The sequence below is a fragment of the Myodes glareolus genome, chromosome 14 (genome assembly GCF_982192425.1).
Source record: "Myodes glareolus chromosome 14, mMyoGla1.1, whole genome shotgun sequence".
Classification (NCBI taxonomy): domain Eukaryota; kingdom Metazoa; phylum Chordata; class Mammalia; order Rodentia; family Cricetidae; genus Myodes; species Myodes glareolus.
The window spans coordinates 43,897,800-43,916,945 of NC_142039.1; positions in this window are offsets into that span (position 1 = coordinate 43,897,800).

The following is a 19,146-nucleotide window of genomic DNA, read 5'->3' on the forward strand; positions in this document are numbered from 1 at the left end:
TCTTGAAATGGGAAGTTTGTTGGTTGAATCACTTCCTTCTCCTTTCATTTGAGCTCTGAGCAAACTCAGCCTCAGCTCTCTTCTTTCCTTCTCTAGGCAGGTGTAGTTCCTTCTTTAAGTTTCACCACCTTTCCTATTTATCCTGCAGGCGAATCCAAGTTTCCACTTGTACACCCCTGAGGGGTGGATTTAAGAAAAAGCCAGGCTAAAGCGGAATTTGTTCTCCTAATCATGAACTGGAAAAAAAGAGTTGTGAAGACTCCAGTGTTCTAAAGAAAATGAGAGAAACAATTCGTATGCTCAGTACCAAATGAACACTGCAGATTCTGACAATTAAGAATCTGACTGCTGGGTCCATGTCATTCAGAAACTTTGCAACTTTGAAATTTCCAAAACAAAGCATGGGTCTGCATTTTCTCCTCTGCACAACTGTAACTATCTAATCTGTACAATATTCTGTGTGGTTTATGCCTCCGTGAAATTAAATATAATTACTTGATGGAAACTGAACAAAGGCCGAAATTGAAAGCACATTTCAAAACCAGATTCATTAATTCGGTTCACACGCTCATGACCCCTCTCCTGTCAATTCCTATATTCTTTGTATTTCTCTGTGATTAAACCCAAAATTATATTCAGATGATTTCACAGCAGAAAGAGTCGGTATATTTTCCCAATTTAAGTCATTCTTTGCTCCGCTTTCATCCCCTGTCCATCCACACCAAATTTTTCCAGCTTTGCAACAGGAGAGGTATCATGTTTGGGAAGCATTAGTTTCATCTTCACTTTAAAGTTTCAAAAGCTACACAGAAATCTCACACCTTGGAAAAGTATAGGTGCAAACGACTGCTATATCACAAATTGAGGGCAATATTTAAAAGCCGGAGGTGCTAGATAGATGTTTCCAGATCCAAGTTTGGAAAGAGACAAGAGACTAGAAAGAAATGTGTGACAAGTCCCTGGATTATATAGGTCTCTCCAAAGTCATCTGGGAAGAGGAAATACCGAGAATTCTTGGATTTGCCTGGAAAACTAAGAAAAGTGAAGAGTCCTCCAGCCAGAAAGCTTTCTAGGAATCTTTCTAGCTCCATGTGTTCTAGAAAGCTATAAAACGTGTCCCAGTGTCATCTACAGGAGCAGGTAAGTGCTACAGAAACATTCAGGACTCGAGAAAGTTGGGTGTCTTCCTGATCTGGTTTCAGAAGGGGTTGGCATAGTCAGTGAGGTACTATGTTTGAGGACCTCTGTAGTCAGAGCAGTGAACTAGCCGTCCCATCCATAGCTGCTTGAGTCTGTAGAGCTTAAGACTCAGTGGCTGTCACCCTGTTACAATAACATTCACTTCCGGAAGTTCCCGATCTCCCAGCATATTCCCAGGAAAGTAAGCTCCCATTATATAGATGCCACTCCTACGAGAACAGGGAAACAATTTGGCTGCATTTCCTTTTATCCCCCCCCCCAAAAAAAAATCAGTACAGAATCAGAGGTAGGTGAATGTATAGAAGTATTTGAATGTATTCCTTCTTGGAACTCAGAATTTGCATGGTTCATATTTGAGCCCTTAGAGAAAGTTATTAAGCAATTCCTGCCCCTGTTATGAACAAAACAACTAGGAAAAAAGACTGCATATGAACTGCCAAATGTTAAATTTTGTCGTGAAATGCCCCCATAGACTCCTGTGATTGAGTACGTGGTCACCAGCTGATTGGCCATCTTGGGAGGTGGTGGGGCGTTTTGTACATGAGGCCTTCCTGGCAGAAGAGGGGCCATCAATAAGGGCTGGAAGGTCACAGGTTAACGCAGCTCCCAGAAGGGCTAAGTCTGCCCCTGGCTCCTTGAGAAATAAGTAAGCACATCCTCAGGGTTTCTCTGCTATAGATGGGGCCTTATCTATCTTCCATGTCATCCTTTCCATGGACCAAAGGAAATCATCCTCGTTTAAGGTTTGGGTCACAGGAATGAGAAAAGTAAACAGTATTTGAGCTTCTTATTCTGATGTTGTTGCCATATAATTCATTTGTGCATGAAACAACCTGATACTGCTAAAATGTGGATAAGTACCCACCAATTTAAAAAAAAAACAACTTTTTTTTAAATAGCACTCTATCATAAGAGTTGGTTTTCATAATTTGTTTCATGATCTTCTGATCTCTTCCTAAAAGCCATGTTCAGAATCTCCTATATGTTTGTTAAGGGAACATTTGTGTGGCATTTCTTCTGCTAAGTCAGTGCAGAGGGGCAAAGAGTGGAACCGGGATTGGAAACCTACAAATCTGCTTGCAGTAGCCACCTGTCCCCGGAAACAAAAGGCTGAGTGCAGCATTTTGGTTATCAGGATCTCTGCAGCATCCCTATGGCTGCCCAGTGCGCACAGGGGCATAAGCAAAAGGAGACAGTTTCTCTTTCTGGTGAAAAGCTCGTGTGTTTCATTAGGATGATTGGACCCCTGAGATACTGGTGCTTGGGTGAGCTGAGTCCCCAGGGTAGATGAGCAGCCAAGAGAACAGACTGTGGTCCCAGATCCTGCTGAGTAAGCCCAGTTGCACAGTTAGAGAGTGGAGTACAGTCCCATCAAATTTTTGGCTGACCCTGTTTTTAATCTTGTGGCATATGCCTCCGTAGGGTTTATTTACAAAGAGCTGAGGTTCAGGGTCTGTGCATTACATGTGATATACTGTAAGTCTCCCGGGGTAAATGAAACATGTCCATTTTACCCCATCTGGATCTTGTTATTACTTTTTTTTCTTGCCATGATTAGCATTTTGGCAATTTTCACTCTTCAGCTCAGCTGTTCAATGTGCCCAGGGGAGACAGAGAGTTGAACATTTTCCAAAACCAAGGGTATTGCTGTGTGCAAAGAACCCACAGCTGAAAGGGCATTTTCTGCCTGGCACAGTCTCCACCATTGGTGGAGGAAGGTTGTATACTCAGTGGGCAGGAAACCTGCATGAGATCCAATCTCCTATGAGGCACAGACTGTGGAAGGCTCCTCCTCCCTCCAGGATGAAGGGCAGCATGCAAGACAGCATGTGACGCTGTGACCCCGCTGAACTGGTATGGCTCCTCCACACATGGTTTGCTGTGCTGTGGAGGAGACAGATGATGTTGTGAATTCAGCCTTCTGGAGACAAAAATGGGGTCATGATGACACCTTGTTAATTCATGCTGCAACAGAAACCAAACCAAACCTAAGTTGCTCACATGCGCTGACTTGAATCAAAATAATGCCCTAACACACCCAAGGTCTGTTTTTCATTTTGCCTGATGACTGGCGTAGAACTAAAAAAATAAGTAAATAAAAAGTAAAATACAGTCAAAACCAAAACCAAAATACCATAGTCCTTAAAAGCAAAGATTTCTCTATGTTTCTCTCTCTCTCTCTCTCTCTCTCTCTCTCTCTCTCTCTCTCCCTCTTTTTATCTTTATCTTTCTCTTTCCTCTCTGCCTCCTCTTGTTCCCCCTTCTCTCTTTCCTTTTCCTCATCTCTTTCATGGATGAAATAAGTAGAACAAACCCAAATGTTACAGCCTTTTGTGTCCATGCATTTATGGCTTAAAGAAAATTGTCTGCATCTACCTTAAGTTTTCTACTTAACCAATGATCTGTAACTGACATTTCTAAGTAAGAATTTACTTAGATTTAAAACTGCTTGTCATTTTATTTTATATTGAATATTATACTGTTGCTTGTATTTGTATTTACAAATTTGACTTTCGTTTGCATTTTAGTGATTGATTTTAAATATGCAGAATCACTCAATCAAAAATAAATCCCTGGGCTAAATAAGCATTATACAAATTCTCAAGGTAAGGGAGAATATGGAGAAATACCTTTAGGAGTTTTGATTAAGAATTAATACACTAGGTGTCAGTTACTGGGATACTTTTAATATTTTCATGATGTTGCAATTAAAATTACTGAGTGTTTGTAATATTCTAATGATGATACTATAATTGCATGTATAATTATTGTATGATTAATGATTATTATTAATTTCTGCTTTGTATTTAGAGATGTTGTTGCCTCATCAAATGATAAAATAGAGCAATTTATTTAAAACTCCAGGGCAGGAGAGATGATTCAATTGATGAAGGGATATGTTGCCAAGCTTGCCAACCTGAATTTGATCCCCCATTACTGGTCACACATAGCCAGAGGAAAGAACAGTTTCACAGATTGCTTTCTGACCTTCACCTTCACAGACATGTCATGGCGGGCATGTGCCACTTGCACACAATGCACACTAAATGGAACAAAAACTTAAACCCTATCTTGCACTCAAAATTGTATTTTGTTTATCATAGTTATATCATTTTCATAATTGCTACATTTTCTATTAGTAAACATTTTTCTTATCTCTATATCCAACCAGCATTTTATTTCAGGTTTCCGGCATTTTAACAGGGAAGGACTGCCGGTCGGTGGTGGCACACGCCTTTTATCCCAGCACTAGGGAGTCAGAGGCAGGTGGATCTCAGTGAGTTCGAGGCCAGCCTGGTGGTCTACAAGAGCTAGTTCCAGGACAGGTTCCAAAAGCTACAGAAAGACCCTGTCTCAAAAAACCAAAATAAATAAATTAATTAAATAATAAAAAAAAAACCAGTGGAGGACACATATTCTCTGTTACCCCTGTTCCCTTTTCTGTCTAATCAGAAATACTACTGAATTACTTTACTCACAGAACTAGATCATTTTCGGTCCTTAAAACAATCTATGCAAAGTCAGGAACTAGCTGCAGAAATCCACCATGACCTCTCCTCACAGACCCCACTCAGTCTCCAGGGTTAGATATTTGTCATGCATCAAACCAGAATCTTTCTTAGCAGCTTCTTACAAAGGCTGTAAAACTAACAGTTTCCCACCTCCCTTCTTCCAAGTAGTTATTTTCCACCGTACCTGAGATGGAGCCATGGAACTATAGCCAGTATCTTCCTAGTGGCTGATGCAGAAGGTGCTGAAACCATGTGTAATGAAGAAGGTCATGAGCACCCATGATCTGATCAGCATGGGACATGGGCTCTTTCATCTTGAGTCAAAGCACTCTCTGAGTCCTCTCAAGAAAGGATCATCAGGAACCCGTGTTTCCCAATCTGCCCCATTCCTGTGTGTTAGCAGGGTTCCTGAAAGGAGGACAAACTGAGTCGTTTCATCCCCAACGGGTTACCTGTCTTCTGACTCATCAGATCCTGTCCTTTGTCCTATATGAACTGACTCTGCTTTACTGGACACTGTCCATCTGTCTGCTTAGCCCATAGCAAGCAGACCCTGAACTTCCCAGACCTCCACAGTCTCTCTCGAGTATGACAGGTGACAAGGATCAAGAAAAAAAAAATGAATAAGATTCCAAACAGAAAGCAGTCAGACTTAGCCAAATTGTCAAAACTAGAAGTCATGTAATTCTATTTGTATGATATTCTGGTGACAACAGAACACTAGGGACAATGTGCAAACAACTTTTGCCAAGGTCTGGAGGCAAGAGAGAAGGAATTAGTTACAAAATGGTATAATGAAACTTTTTGGTATTGTGGAAACTTACCTGCTTTTGTTTTGATAATGGAGATCTAGGTGCATGCTTTGCCAGATCTCAGAAGTGTCCATCTTGGACTGGAGAGGGTGCTCAGTGGCTACAAACAGTGCTGCTTTTGCAAAGGGCCTGAATTCAGTTCCCGCCATACATGTCCAGTAGCTTTCAATTGTCTGTAAGTTTAGTTCTAGGTCATTCGACACCCTCTTAAGGCCTCCAGTGGCACCCATACTCATGTGCACACATACATACCTATAATTAAAAATAAAAATAAAAAGACACATGCATCTCAGAAATTACTCTTACATCCATAAATTGTCTTTTAAAATATCCAAGTTCTATCAAATCTGTGAAGAGCAAAGTCAGCTCATGAATGACTTACCTTGACTCGTCAGCATGAGAGTGATCACCTTATTACTGTGATCACACTTTTCAGATGGCTTCATGGGGTTTCATGCAAGTGCAAACCAACCTTCAAAATCATACGGTTGCCCTGCCCTCATAGAAGCAAATATGGATGAGCTGAGAGCATCACCCTCCAAGGCTCTCTAGACTACGGAGTGGAGGGAAAGGTACAAAGGCTGACATAATCCTGTCACATTCAAAGTTCTTCACCCCATTCAGTCTGGTGATTTTTGGAGTTGCAGGTGTTTCCCAGAACACGACATGTTTGTTCATGGTAAAACATGGAATTAAAGACATGCTAGAGGAAGAGGGAAACAGGACTAAAAATATAAACATCACCAGCGGCAAATGTTTCCATTTGGGGTATTTAATGCTTTAACTGTGATTAATACTCAATTTAGGAAAACCCTTATTGAATGCACTCTGCCACCTGTGGGCTCACCAGATTATCCAGAATACAAATCAGTCAAACCATACTGTCCATCAAATCTTGGAGATTTAGTTTACTGGTGATGGAGAGAGATAAGAAACTGAGAGCTAAAACCTCAAACAGATGGGCTCTTTCAAAACCTACAGCATCCTAGACTCTTTAGCCTTCCAAAAGGATGAAATCACTTGGTCTGAGAACACATGCCACAAAGAGAGTATGGCTGGCTGGAGTAGACACCCTCCATAACTTTTCTATCAACTTTTATAGAAAGCACTCAGTAGGAAAAATAAATTTCATCCATACTATCACTGACATTAACCAACACTGATTAACGTCATGATTTTTAAAATTAAATAACATTTTCCACAATTGTCAAATGAATGAAGGCAGTGGTCCCGCCATCATTTCAGTTTCTAAAAATTAAGCAGGGGTGAAGTTTTACTGAGGCTTTGTGAGAACTGAATACTTATGATCATTAATTAAAAATGGATTAAATGAACTAGGAATTATGGATTTATCTGCATATGACCATCTGCATTAGCACACTTGCTTTTTCAAGCAAGGCACAAACATACCATGTCTGGTAGCCAAATTAGAAACAGGTTGGAGAACCACATGATAGGAAATCTCTGCCCTTTCATGATCACTATTCACTTACCCATCAGGCAATTATTGGGTGCTGACTGCACCAGGAACAGTGAAAGCCCAAAACAAAAATTATGAACAGCTTGTGACCTCACCAAAGATGAAGCACTAGATACTTAACTTATGAAATTGCTCTGCCAGTTCCAACTTAGCATATGAACAATCTCATTCAGAACTTTGATAATTAAAATATCACCGTATTGGAGAAACAACGAGAATCAGAGCTTTTAATCACATGAATATGACATAGAAACATGTTGTTGGGATAAAATAAAATAAAGCTTTTGAAATTAATTCCAGGGACATTTTAAAGAAATGTTTTACGTATCAATAACAGTTTTTATTAGGAACACACATAAACATGTCAGCAATATTTTTATAACAAGAAATATGTTTTAGAGCATCAGATGGGTGTGCTTCACCCATTAAATTTATAGTATTATATTTTTTATCTTTCCTATTCATTGTTTAAACCATCTAATGCATCATACAATGGAAAATGAAGCTCACAGGGAGAATTTTACATATATCACATCATACTAGGTTTGTGAACATTAATTATCGTGTATCAGTTTTTACTGATATGTGTTTATGAAAACACATTCTGCTTTTATCTATCAGGGACAAAGAAGGAACAGGGTCCAGAAGTTATGTCTTGTTAATTTTTCTTTCCAAACAAATTTGCACACAAAAAGAAAAACAGCTCTGAATGTTGACTATCCTCTATACCAGCACTTGAAAATCTGAGGCAGGAGGATTATGTCAAGTTCAAGTACAGCCTGGGGTTCAAAGTGAGATCTCATCTTAAAACAAGAGGTTTATGGGGGAAAAAAAACCTTTAGTTTGCGATTCGAGAAAACATAGCATAGTACAATATAGTAACATGGAAAAAAGGAATGCTTTGAAAATAGGAATGCAGCACACTGCATTTTTTTGTATGGGCTCCGATTCAGGCCGTCATACTTTGCTTGCTGGATACTCCACATGATCAAGGAAAACTCTGCAGCCAGGGACCAAACACTCAGAAGATGTCCAGCAAATGCCTATGGAACTGAAATGGAGTTACTATGCAGAAAGCATTAAATTCACCATCAACTAACTATGCCAAACAGGTACAACTCTGGAATAGTAAAGGAAGACCTTTGCCTGAAGGCAGAGAGCTGGGTCTCATGCTGGAAGATCAATAAAGAGGAAAGTCTTAGATGCTTGTATATAAAGAAAGCATAGATTGTGACACGCTTTACCATTGGGAGTTGAGTAAGAGGGGCAGCAGATAAAACAAAATTGCTCTTGACTCTATATTTAATAACCTTTCCACGTTTACCACTAGACCTCTTCAGAGCTATTTAGATACAGCAAAATGCTAACCCAGAGGGTTTCATTTCATCACAACCCTGCATTGCTTAGTCCAGCTATAGCTTCAGACATCTCTAGGTGAGTGTAGACAGAAGGGATTGGGAATCATTAAGGTTTCTGCTCTTGTTTTATTATTTTTTATTTCTTCCCTAGAAAGAAACTGTAGGTTCCAACCTCCACAGGCAAGATCAAGACTGAGGTCTTTGCATTTGGTTTTACTTAAAAATAAATGAGAGTCAATTTGACTTCAGATTACAGTTCAGAATTGATCAATTAATGCTGCCTTCTTCTTGAATGATCTTAATTTATAGCCAAGTAGAAAATGTATTCTGAATTCAATGGTTGTATTCTGCACTTAGTTAATCCTACAAAGACAAACAGCCAAAAGGCCGGGGATACAAAGGCATTAGCTGCAGAACTGGTAGCTTAATGGGGCATTGGGAACAGAAAGAAAAGAGTAATGCTCAACTCTAGAGCAGTTAGGGATATACTTAACACGGAAGCATGTTTATCTGAGTGTTTTCACAAGGAAAAACAGTGAATGCTTTATGAGATTTGGTTGTGTAGTTTAATCCCAAAGATATATAAAATACCTGTAGATGTTTCTTCACTTGAGTTTAGTATTGTTGGGATGAACAACTTTTATTCTTTAAAAAAGTATACAGCAAAAAAGCAAAGAGGTAGGGTTTGCTGATGTTATGACATTTATGGTGCAAATGCTGGAGGATAATGGGGTTTTGTTGCTTTTTGGTTTTTGTTTTGTTTTTTGTCTGTTTTTTAATTGAAATGTATTTCCAATTTTTTCCAAAGTTTTCAGGTTCCAACAAAATGTGCCTAGAAAAGGTTGGGGAAATGACTCAGCGGGTAAAGAGCTGGTTGTGCAAGCATGAGACCCTAAGACCAGATCCCCAGCATCCCCATAAAAAAGATGAGCTCAACAAAATGTGTTTGTAATTCCAACACTGGGAATGCGAAGGCAGGACTATGCCTGGAGTTAGCCCAGACAGTGAGCTCCAGATTCAGTGAGAGACTATCTCAAAATATAAGGCGGGAAATATAGTAGACACTTAATATGGTCCTCTGCTTTATCACAAACAGCACGGACACAAAAATACAAAAATAGAGTTTTAAAAATATGTATAAATGGTAACTTTTGAAATTATGTTATTTATTCTTTGAAATGTTCATACAATATGTTTTAATCCCATTCTTTCTCCTTTCCTAACTCCTCCCTGATTCTCTCCTACTCCTCTACCTCCATACATGTGTCTCTCCATGTATGTATGTGTGTATGCATATTTACTTACCTACATGTGGGAACTTTTAATCCAGCATAGCTCAGACATTAAAAGGAAGGTTATTAGTGACCAGGCAATCAGGATATAGTATCATTTACATAAGGTGGGTAATAATACTATTAGATTATGATAAGAAACCTATATGTGTCATTGCTCCGCAAAAGGAGTCTGTTAACTGATTGCATTGCAGTTTATTTTATAGTTGTTAAGTAACCATTGACTCATATTTCCAAAAAATTAGAAGATTCAGAGTTTAGTAAATAATAATAACCTGGAACATGCTTCATATAAACAAAAGTCTTTTTTATTGATGTGCAAATACTTACTTTTGGATTTTCCATAGGTAGCTTCCCTCAAAAAAATTTGAGAAGCATCAGACATCTCAAAGATACAAAGCTTATAAACACATTCAGATTGTATATTATAGACCCTATCTACAATTTCTAACCTATTGTAAGGTTTGTAGGCAACAAAAAGGCATCTATCTACATCTAATGTATACAGGACCAGACATGATCAGCATGTTTCTCCTCCAGACTGGTACTGAATTCAGCAAGGGAGATAGATCTGTACAATATCTCTGTGATTGGCCCATTTTGTCTATTCAGGAATCCTGTACATAGTAACACGTGCTTATTTCTCTGAGATGTCAATGAAGTAACTGAGACAAATCTACATCAGAAACAATGACATCCTCAACATCTCCCTTTTCATCTATTTCGTCTTCAGACACAACATCACATCTCAGGACTCTTTTCCATCACAGAGGATAGGAGCATTCCGTGTATCAGCCACTTCTCCATCTATCGTGGCACAGATGACTTCTTTGAGTCTTCTCATAAATCAAAGATGGTTGATCAATTTATATCTTAGTACTTCTGGTAGAATTTTCCACAAAAAGCAGTGTCTTAACCCACTATTTTTCCAAAGTAATATTTTCAATGAATATCAGCAAAAGAGAGAGAGAGAGAGAGAGAGAGAGAGAGAGAGAGAGAGAGAGAGAGAATAAATACCACATCAGAAACAGCAGAAATTTAAGGGGTTACAAACAACAACAACAACAACAAACAGTGTGGATAAATGAGTTCATAGGAAGAAAGTGATAGCTATAATAACTTAATGGAACTGAATTATCTTCCCTACCTCAATAAAGTAAAATTTATAAAGATAAGTCATCCCAGAATCTGCAAAAAGAAATTTTACACAGTGTTTTAGGAAAAATTAATATATATATATAGTGATTAATGTGAGACATGCCTATAATACAACAAGATGTCTTTGCACAGAAGTTTTTCCTTGGTGACCCAGACACAACATGTGAGGTACAAACAAGAGAATCAATACAGTCGGCCCCAGCCTTCTCCATAGGAATCTTAAATGCAGAAAGAAAGGAAAGCAATCAATAGGTACATATTCCTTGGAGAAAGAATGCCAGACTCAAAATGCTTCATTACACAGTCAGTGGCTATTCATCTTTGAAGACAATGGAGTTGAATTTCCATAAATTTTAAATCGCAGAGGAAGGACAAGCATCAGTATTGGTAGAGGTGTTGGTCAAAGGAAAATGCTAGCTGTTGTGGCTTAACTCGTCAAAGACCAAACTAAAAAGCTGTGGTAAAATTGCAAGCAGTGAGCATCAAGCTCATTTAAATATAAACCGAGGACCATTTCACAGACATAGTAGTTCACAAGAGAAGACAGATGTACCAGTTTATGGACTTGACACATAAATGTCACATCCAGAATCTTCTCTTCAAATAAGAAGGTGAAGAGGTGAGAGAAAGTTAAAAAATCCATTTTTATCACTTCTGAATATTTAACAATTTTAATATTCTTGTACTTTAGTTATGAATTATTCAGTGATTTTTTTTACTATCCTTCATGTATTTAGTTTTTTAACTGCATGACTTCATGAATCATATTTTACTGTATTTTGGACACAATATTCATTTGTTCCCATAATGGGCTAATATTATTATACTATCAAATAATTTCCATATTTAAAACATTAGATGAAAAATAAAAGAAAATGAGACACTTTAATTGTTCCTCTATTATAACTGTTTGAAAGTTTAATTATCATTTCATCTTAATTTAATGACTTTTATTTATCAATGTTACAATAATTGTTTTCTTTGCTGTTTCAACTCTTTCGATTGCTCTGTTTTTAGTTTTGTTTTTTGCTTTTTGTTAAATCACAAAAGTAAAGCTCTTACTCATCCCACTGGTTTTGGAAGTTAACTGTCAATCCTGGTTTGGAGTAAGTTTTGCTTCAAAAGGATGTATTTCTTGCATTTCTTGGCACTGGAGAGCTCAGTGGTTAAGAGCACTTTCTCTCTCTCCTCCCCCCACCCCCACAGAGGATTCAAGTTCAGTTCCTGGCACCCATGTCAAGTACCTCAAAACCAGGCCTCTGTATCTACAGTTCTAGGGGATTCTGAAATGGCTAATCTTGACTGTCAACTTAAGTGCTTCTGGAATCAATTAAAACCCATGCAGCTGGGCACGTCTGTGATGGGTTTTCTTGACTGAATCATTTGAGGTGGAAGAAGACCCATCCAAAATCTGGACCATACCTTCTGGTGGCAACCCACATAAATGGATTTGGAAAATGCAAGCTTTTGCTTTTTACCTGTTTGACTTCACTCTCTCGCTGGTAATTTCACCTATCCTATTGCTGAGACACTCCTCCATTAGGATTAGAACCTGCTAATTCAGCATTCTAACATATACTGAAGAGCAGCTGAGACATTAGTGTAGTTTACTAAACAAGTACGAGATTCTTCGCCCTTACTTTGAGAGACAACCATTGTTGGAAGTCTGTAAAGCATTCTAATAAATCTGTATTTGTTCTGTTGATTCTGTTCCTTTAGAAAATTCTGACTAATACAGGATCCAACACCTCTGACCTCCACAGGCACCTGCATGCATGCACACACACATGCACACTTAGGAATTAAAATAAAATTTTTATAAAAAAGAACTTATTTCTTTTATTTAACCAAAAACTATTCAAGCTCCCGGGCATATTACACAAGCAGAACAATTTAAAGATATAATTGAAAAGGAACTTTCAAGTATCTTATGGTTGGTGTTTATATTCCTGGTATTAGGCACTTGTCATTAAATTAATACTGCAGTGTCTCAGAGTTCCTCACAATTGGTATTTCCATAGTAATAACATGTCAATTACCTTTTATGACTTCACATTTATTTTTATTTTTATTATGTATACAATATTCTGTCTGTGTATATGCCAGAAGAGGGCACCAGGCCTCATTACAGATGGTTGTGAGCCACCATGTGGTTGCTGGGAATTGAACTCAGGATTTTTGGAAGAGCAGGCGATGCTCTTAACCATTGAGCCATTTCTCCAGCCCATGACTTCACATTTTCTCCTCTGTGGATAAACAGACCCTTTCCAAAACCTGATGAGAATGGGTTCTCCTTCCAACATTTGCAACAGTTATGAATACAAAATAAAATGCCTTAGTTACTTTGATTTGTAATTTTGTTAGGATTATGCTTACTAATAGAATACTTGAGCATTGTTTATTTATTATTTATTTACATGTTTACCTATTCATTTCTGGTTTTTGAAATAAGCGTCAATTAGCCAGGCTAGTATCAAACTTGTTATGTAAATAAGGTTGGCCTTGAACTCTTGATCATCCTATCTCTACCTTTCCGTTTTTAGGGTTATTGATGTTTACCACCATATCCAGCCCTTGAGAGTCGTTTTGTGTATTATTTTCTTCTTTTTAATTGTATCAACTGATTCATATTATTTACAAAACCTTTTAAATTGTAAAGTTTTTTTGGGATAATGTAAGTTTTCAACTTAACTAGCTTGCTAGATCATGTTTGGGTTATCTGATTCCAAGTTTATTAACTACCATTAGTATCTACAAAAAATCTAGAAGCATAGTTGTCATCACTTCCTTCTCATTGAGTTTATCTTTCACTAAACTTTGTTTTCTTCTCTTGATCTCTCACAAAACTATTTTTTCTATGTTATAGTCAAAATGATTTTTTCTTTTACTTTAATAACTTGTAAATTCTACTGAAACTTCCCAGCTAATAGTAACAATAGTTTCTATTATTACTAAATATGACTATGATACTAATTAAGTTTAAATATTTTTAATTGATTATTGAGGGCAAGCATGTGTGTACATATCTATGTGAAGGCAGATGCATCAATGTGTTCCGGTATGGAGGCCAGAAAAAGATATCTGTTGTTTTCTATTGTTATCCTTGAAGCAGGATATCTCACTAAATCTGAACTTGCTAATTTTCAACTGTTATACTGGTCACCAATAAGTCCCAATGATGATCCAGTCTCTGCTATTCCCTATCCTCCAGCACTGAGGTTACAGTCACAGATGACCCCAGCTGGCTTTTAATATAACTTCTGGGAACAATCCCTACACTTATGCAACAAATGCTCGTACCCACTGAGCCATTTTTCTGCCATGAAATCCATTTTTCTCCTTCATGCTATACATAGAGAGACAGAGAGACAGAAGGCAGGATAGTCATTATTCTTCAACAGTTGATTTTAAATTTTTTGTAGGCACTAACCTTGCCTCCTGGTACAGTTGGGGGTGGTAAATTGGCAAGGGAATTTAAAGCAGGTGTGTGTTGTTGCAAAAAACAAATTAGTTATTTATTGGAATGTTAGTTTTTTATTTTTGCTTTTTTTGATTTGTTTTATTCAACTTCAGTTGTCTCTGATGCAGTTTGTACAAAGAAGATAATTGTTGTTCTGTAACCCAATACTACCCTGTAATTGCAAAAAATATCAGCTGTTTTGTTGACATTCTGAGTGCTTCCAAGTAAAGACAATCTTTTATTAGTTACAAAAATTTCACACTTCCTGATGGATATAGATGCAACTGTTCTCAACAAAACATTAACAAAGCAAATTCAACACCACATCATAAAGAGTATATGGCAAGAGCAAGTGGTGGGTGTGATATAAGAATGTTTCAACCTGTATAAATCAGCAGACAGAATGCACCATACTGACGTCATCTCACCAGGCTCAGGAAAGCTACTGATAAAATTCAATAACTTTTCATAGTAAAACTTTCAATCATATCAGAATACAAAGGACAGAACTTGAGTCAGTATAGACTACTATCTATGGATAGTATGTTAAATGGGGTAGAACAGCACTGCTTCCTTTAAGGTAGAAGGAAAGAAAAGTACAAAGAAGTCATTGCAGTGTCATTCAGCAACACAGCAGATATGTCCTAACCAGAGTCACTAGCCAAGGCAAGGAAAGTTTACACACACTGGAAAACAGTCAGGTTATTTCTGTTCCAAGATGACACAAATTTATATGTATAAAACCCAAGTGACTCCATTAAAAAAATACCTGATGAACAAATTCACCAAATTTGCATGTTATTAGATCTACTCATAGCATTTTTATTTGCCAATGCATCATAATTACTGGGGAGGAAAATTCAAAAGGAACACCTTCTGTTATCAATGTCAACAACAAAAAAAGATCTAGAAATAAGTGTAAACCAGGAAGTAACATACCTTCATAGTGAAAATTAAAAGTACTCGCCAGATGTAGTGACTCAGGTCTGTAATTTCAGCATTCAGGAAGCTGAAACAGTATGATTGCTAAAAGTTTAAAGTCAGGGTTACATAGGGATATCTAGGCCAAATTGACACACAGTATCAGACATTCTTTGGAAAAACAGAACAGACAATCATAAAGATTTTATGAGATTATAAAAGACCCATAGTAGCCAAAGCAATCATGAAAAAATGAGAAAAAACATAAGTGTCAAAACACCTGACTTTGGTCATATTGGAAAGCTATAATAATCAAAACAACATGGTGCTGCCAAAAACTACAACAGATATGGAATATCATAGACATGCTTGTATTGATATACACATTTAAAGCATACTGTTATTTAGTAAAGGCACGAATAACCTATATTGGAAAATGACCATATCCTCAATAAATGGTGCTAAGATAATCACAGATACGTTCACAGAAGATTAAACTAGACATTGACCCTTTACCACATCAAAAACTAATTCTAAACAAATGTTGGAAAACTGGATATAAAATCACAATGCATGAAAGTTATAGAAGGAAGAAAATTTAAACACAGCTAGTGGCAAAGATGTTTTCAAATAAGTTCTCAAAAGCACAGACGATGGAAGTAAAACCAGGAAGTAGAAATACGTCTCATTAGTATTGTCATCATCACTCAGCCATAAGAAGAGATGCAGTCATGTGACAACAGAGCTTGAATGGAAACGAAAGAAGCTGAGCCTGGAAAGACAATTGCTGCCTGATCCCACTCATCACCGGTGTCTGATGGTGTGGGAGAAGAGAACTCTCTGAAGAAAATGGGAGACATGATGCTAGAGGGCCCAGGGTGCCAGCATGGATACCGGAGGCCAATAGATAAGAGAGATGAATTGTCCTATAAGATATTGGGGTAATTGACGTCTACAAGAAGTGATTACACATTATAAAATGACTAAAAAAAAAAGACATTTAAAGTTTCAGCCAATGAAAGTGATGATAGTCATAAGATGAAAATGCTGATTACCCTAAGATGATCACTATCTAACATATCCCACATACCCAATTATAATTTTGCACTCCATAAAGTATTGTAAATTGTCATATTTCAGTTGAAGTATTGCATGTTTTATCCAGTAAGTTTATATGTAGTATGAAGGAAATATTTCAAATGCAATGATCTAGGTGGGTAAAATTACTCTCCATCACCCAAGGCAGAAAACCTACAGGAGGAAGCCATTGCTGAAGTGCCAAATTGGCTCCAGGGACACTGAAGCTAAATACAGACAAGTTCAGACACTGCTCCTCATGGGCAGTTCCATGTCCACCCAGAAATAATTACATAGACTGATGCCTAACTTTGGGGATTTCATATCTTTTGTTCCTTTATATTTCCTTCTGGTTTTACAGATTCATGTCTTACTTTGACTGATTACTTTGTTTATTTTTATCATTTTAAGGGACAGAAACAAGACTCTTAGAATCCTTACAAAAGGAAGTTCTCATTCTTTCAATTTAGACAGTGAAGTGGTCTTACTGAAAGAGGTGACAGAATTTCTGGAGTGTAACCTTTTGCTTCTCTTATTTTCCTTGTTCTTTTTACTCCCAGGCTCAGGGATGAAAAGGCACAGATGAAAATTTTGATATCAACCTGATGAAGATTTCTTTGGAACATAAAATCAAACTGGCAGAGATGAAATATGCAATAATTAATCCTCCCCCCCCGTGTGTGTGTGTGTGTGTGTGTGTGTGTGTGTGTGTGTGTGTATGTTATGGTGGTGGGAATTAACCCATGACCTTAGATACCACCCTAAGTAACTGCTGTTACTACTCTATGCTGAGCTAAATGCTCAGAAAGGATTTTCTTTCATTAATATTTTCTCCATTCAACTTAACTTAGATAACTATCAAAAGACTCTGATTTCAAAAAGTTTTGCAGAATTAGTTAAACTAAGATGTTTATTCCACAGTTGAGTTATTCCATGTCTGAGACTACAGTCTTTTTTTTCTATTTCACTGCAAGTTTTATCTTATGGAATTTTTACTCAGTATGTTGGAATGGTTCTCGAGACTTGTTTTAGTAATAACCAACTGCCCGTTGAGTCCTCTAATTATTGTGGCTGCTTGAGTTGTTCTTGGCCACTGTCCCATCCATCATCATTGTAAGAGGATAATATATTCTCACTTCACAGAAACACAGTTTTACTTACCAAGTGATACATTTATATCCTAGAATATGAATGCATATGACCATGGTGTATTCAAATGTTGACAATGGGAGAAGTGAGCTCTCATGAGCATTTTTCTTGGTCTGCTTTCTATTGCCAAAACATTAATGTTTGGGGAGAAAAATATTTATTTCAATTTACAATTGTAGTCATTCATGAAAGGAAGTCAGGTCAGGCACTAAGCAAAGGCCATGGAAGTATCCCGCTTACCGGCTTGCTCATTCTGGCTTGATCAGGTTAGGATTTTGCACAGTCTGAGACCACTTACAACTAGCTAAAAATAAACCTTTGTACATTTGAAGTGAAAAAAGTTTGAGATCTTTGTATCTCTATCACTTGTCTCATACACACACACACACACAGACACACAGACACACACACATATATATGTGTATATATGTGTGTTGGCTACTGGGCTTTATAGGGAATAATTTCAGTCAAGCTTTTGACACCACAAACATTGGCCTCTACTGTTAGAAACAGTAAAGATGCTTTTATATCTAAAAGCATCAGAGGACTCAGAATCAATTTGAATGTGTGTGCCTCTCTACAATTCTGTAGTAACTCAATCATCAACAGAAAATTGAGATGCTGAGGCAAACGATGGTTATTAGAACATAGGTGCTTTGTCCTTGTGGATGGATTTTTGTCTTATAGAGGGCCTAGATAGAATCAGACAAGCCCTTTTGTCCGATGGAGGTTCTATGCTTCTCTTCAATGATGTAACAAAAGTGTTGTGTTTAAAACAGAGCTTCTCTTGCCAGGCCTTGACTCTGAAGACACTCTGACTGACTTGGACTTCTCAGTTTTCAGCATTATATATACGGTGTGTGTGTGTGTGTGTGTGTGTGTGTGTGTGTGTGTGTGTGTGTGTGCGCGTGCATGCGTGCGTGTGTGTGTGTATAAAATGCTTATGTGTATACTGAATACTGAATGAATACTGAAATGATCAAAGTCCCTCTTTGGGAGCTTTGATTTCCATGTTGGAAAATGTGTGTGCTATTGATTTGCATACATTTTAGGAGAAGATCATCTACATTAGACCTCTCTTCCCATTCAGTGGAATTTTGGTCTGCTCCTGTCTTGACCCATTTGCTGGAGCTGACAAAGCTATCCTGTTCTGGATTAACCAAGCATCATACTTTCTTGACATTTTGATTATTCTAAAGGCCCATCTCACCATGCAAGAGCAATCAAGTGGCATTTATTGAAAGAGTTCCAGAAGAGATATAGGTGCTAAAACCTGCATCCTGTTTAATGGAGCATACGGTGTTATCTCCTTTAGATAATGAAAAAGAATAGCCAAAAAAAGATACTGAAAAGAAAGAACTTTTTCTTGCCCTTAAACCTCAACTCAAATGCAGTAACAAGAAGTCAAGATCTATCATTGCAAAGATGTGCATTTAAAACTGAGGAATGACTGATAGATTTTTATTATTAAATTGTTTTTCAGCACTAAGTAATTTTGATACAGAGATTAATTCATTAAAAGTAATTCAAAAGTATTTGACATTTAGTTGTTCAACATGCAATGGCAGCAGCACTTCTGTACCAAGGACTTTCATAAAAAGTAATTCTCAAACTACCATGGACTCCCCAGGAGGGCTTGCCACATTACTGATTGCAGGACCCTTCTAGAAAAGTCTTGGATCCAATCGATATGAGCCAAAACATAAATTTGCTTTTCTGACAAGCTC